Source organism: Arachis ipaensis, chromosome B01, assembly GCF_000816755.2.
Source record: "Arachis ipaensis cultivar K30076 chromosome B01, Araip1.1, whole genome shotgun sequence".
Taxonomy (NCBI): Eukaryota; Viridiplantae; Streptophyta; class Magnoliopsida; order Fabales; family Fabaceae; genus Arachis; species Arachis ipaensis.
Genome location: NC_029785.2, coordinates 10,153,067 through 10,157,334, shown reverse-complemented (window position 1 = coordinate 10,157,334; position 4,268 = coordinate 10,153,067).

Here is a 4,268-nt window from a genome sequence, read left to right as displayed (position 1 = left end):
GTTCAAAAATTATTTTGAGAGAACTCTTAAAATAATGAATAATTTATATTCATATATTTTTTTATTGTCTTGAATTATTATTTAGAGTGTAAATATTTATAACTAAATATGTTTAATTTTCTCAAATTTTAGGTCGGTTATCCAAAATATTTATTAGAACCAATTAAGAGCTAATTAATTTAACTTAAACAAAAAAAAGATAATAATCTTGATTATGGCTCTGATACTGATGGTTTTAACAGTAATATTCATCCATTTTCATATGAATTTCTTTTATTGTCTATTCTCATTTTAAATGATAAAATAAGAGTGTATACCTCATATAGAAATGAAGACCTAGTAAAAAACTTTAAAAGTGCAATGGTAACACAATATTTTTTACGCTACTCTAGTATGTGTACTATGACGATAATATTTCATAATTTTGTTCTCTGTTAAGCTTTATCTCATAGTCATAAAATTAAACCTTAAAACTTAAAATTTTTGTAAATAAAAGTTCAGATAAACTTCATATAGTGGTTAAAATGTTGGGACTTGAATTTAAAATTAGGAAGATGTTAAATATAATAGATAAAAAAATTCAAAAATATTTATAAAAATGCTTACGCATAATTTCAGAAAGGAAATAATCATTAAAAAAGCGAGAATAAAAAAAAAGATAGATGCAGAGACTCAGTAGGAGCTGTTCTAATAAATAGAGTTGACGGATTTTTCTGTTGCGTGAGAGGAAAGATTCTTACTGTACAAATAAAATTCTCAAAAAACTCTACAGAAATGTGTACATAGACTTGTTTACGTATTTGTATTGAAATATTATTTCAATTGATTAATAAATATATATCACTTACTAACAGAACTCTTACAATAATAAATAACTAAGATTCATATATATCTCTTTTATTTTCTTGAATTATTATTTAGAGTATAAATATTTATAACTAAATATACATGGTTTCTTGGATTTTAGGTAAGTTATCCGAGAAGTCTATCATAATCAATTAAGAGCTAATTAATTAACTTTTCTTAAATTAAAAAAAATATAATAATCTCAAGTGTGGCTTTTCCACGGCGGCTCTGACACTGATAGTTTTAATAGTAATATTCATTCAGTTTCATATAAATTTGTGTGTGTGTGTTTTTTGCCTATTTTCATTTTAAATGATAAAATAAGAGTATAATACTTCATATAAAAATGAAGACCTAGTAAAAAACTTTAAAAATTCAAAGGTAGCACAATGTTTTTACGTTACTCTATCATGTGTACTTTAACGATAATATTTCATAATTTTATTCTCTTTTATTTCATAGTTATGAAAATTAAACCTTAAAACTTATTATTTTTGTAAATAAAAGTGCAGATAAATTTCATGCAGCGGTTGGAATGTTGGAACTTGAATTTAAAAATCAGGAAGATGTTAAATATAATAGATTAAAAATATTCAAAAGTATTTATAGAGATACTCATGAATAATTTCGGAAAGTAAATAATTATTAAGAAATAAAGCGAGAATAAAAAAAGGAATAGATGCAGAGATTTCATGGGAGCTGTTCTAATAAATGGAGTTGACGACCTTTCTTTTCGCGCGCGGGGAAAAGAATCTTACTAATAGAACTCTTACAATAATAAATAACTAAGATTCATATATATCTCTTTTATTTTCTTGAATTATTATTTAGAGTGTAAATATTTATAATTAAGTATACTTGGTTTCTTGGATTTTAGGTAAGTTATCCGAGACGTTTATCATAATCAATTAAGAGCTAATTAATTAACTTTTCTTAAATTAAAAAAAATATAATAATCTCAAGTGTGGCTTCTCCACAGACAGTTTCAATAGTAATATTCATTCATGTCTATATAAATTTTTTTCTATTATTTACTCTCATTCTAAATAATAAATTAAGAATGTATATACCATATAAAAATAAAGACCTAATAAAAAACTTAAAGGACATCAAAGGTAGTATAATATTTGTGTTACTCTGTCACATGCACTCTAGCGATAAGATTTGATTGAAAATCAAATCTCAAAATTATATTTTTATAAATAAAAGTTCAAATAAACTTCAAATAGTGGTTGAATTATTGAAACTTTGGATTTAAAAATAAAAAAAATATTAAATATAATAGATAAAAAATTCAAAAGTATTTATAAAAATATTTAAAAATTATTTTTTGAGAGAAATTTTAAAATAATGAATAATTTATATTCATATATGTTTTTTATTGTCTTGAATTATTATTTAAAGTATAAATATTTATAACTAATTATGCTTAGTTTTCTCAAAATTTAGGTAGCTTATTCAAAAAATTTATTAGAACCAATTAAGAGTTAATTAATTTAACTTAAATGAAAAAAGATAATAATCTTGATTATGGCTCTGATACTGATACTGATACTGATAGTTTTAATAGTAATATTTATCCATTCTCATATAATTTTTTTTGTCTATTTTCATTTTAAATAATAAAATAAGAGTGTAATATTTCATATAGAAATGAAGACCTACTAAAAAACTTTAAAAATCCAAAGGTAGCACAATATTTTTGCGTTACTCTAATGATAATATTTTATAATTTTATTCTCTTTTATTTCATAATTATGAAAATTAAACCTTAAAACTTATCACTTTTGTAAATAAAAGTGCAGATAAATTTCATGCCGCGGTTGAAATATTCGGACTTGAATTTAAAAATCAGGAAGATGTTAAATATAATAGATTAAAAATATTCAAAAGTATTTATAAAGATATTCATAAATAATTTCGGAAAATAAATAATCATTAAGAAATAAAGCGAGAATAAAAAAGAAATAGGTGCAGAGACTCAATGGGAGCTGTTCTAATAAATGGAGTTGACGACCTTTCTTTTCGCACGCGAGGAAAAGAATCTTACTAACACAACTCTTACAATAATAAGTAAGTAAGATTCATATATATCTCTTTTATTTTCTTGAATTATTATTTAGAGTGTAAATATTTATAATTAAGTATAAGTATATGTGTTTTCAAACAAAAAGTATTTCAAGTCACCAAAAAAAACAAAAATTATTTTTAGATCTTTCCAAATTTTTAGTGGGAGTATGTACTCCTCATCTAGCGCCCTGCTAGGGTTTCAATGCGCCGCTTCCATGGTTACACCTTTCTTTGTCTTTTCTTCGTCAAACTCTTTTCCATCTTCTTCTACTTTCTTTTCTTAATTTCTTTTCCACTTAGCTCCCTAATTTTCGTTTTCTCTCCCAATTCATTCCTCTTTTAATTCATTCCGTTTTCTAATTCACTCATTCCATATATCTTATGTCTCTTTGGAATCATTGAATACCAATTCTGATTCTCTCTACACCATGAGCAACAAATCAGAGACTCAGAACCCTCATATAATTGCTATGACGGTGGAGGGTGCCAGCCTTCAAGTGGCACCCAAAGAAATATGAAACTGCTCTCGTGGAATTGTCGGGGTTTGGGGAGACCCCTGACAATCCACAATCTTAAAGGGATTTGCAAATCCTACTCCCCCGAGGTTGGTTTTATCTGTGAAACAAAAAATCAATCTCGACAAGTTGAAGGAAAACTAAGATCTTGTGGTTTCAAGAAATGGTTTATTGTAGATCCTGATGGATTATCAGGGGGTTTGGCAATGGCATGGAGGGATGGTTGCACTGTTCAGATTTTACAGCATGGTAGATTTTTCATTGCGGCATCAGTTCTGACAGCTGGTTCTAATGATCCCTATGGTGTTCTAGGTGTTTATCTCAGTTCAAATGATCAACATAAAATGGCTCAATTTGCTGAATTAACTTCGGTCACCCAACAGTTCGATGGTAAGGTTGTGTTAATGGGGGATTTTAATGCCATTTCTAATCAATTGGAGAAAGAATGTGGGGGTGCTAAATCTCCTTCTTCTATTGAAACATTTAATAGTTTTATTGATGATAATTCCCTGATTGATATTGGTATGGTCGGAAGACTATTCACTTGGTCAAATAGACGGAGGGGTGATGAGTTGATACAGGAAAGACTGGACCGATTCCTGGTAGGAGTTGATTGGCAGCAACTCTATCCCAATGCAACGGTTCTTAGACGGTCAGAATCAGGCTCGGATCATGCCCCTCTTCTCCTAGACTCTAATCCGAGAACTGAGAGATCTAAACGCCAATTCAAATTCCAAGAAAGATGGTGTTCCAATGATGAAATAAGGCAGATTGTTAGAGATGTTTGGCATGAACAGATTGATGGTTCAGCCATGTATATCCTAGCTCAAAAAATAA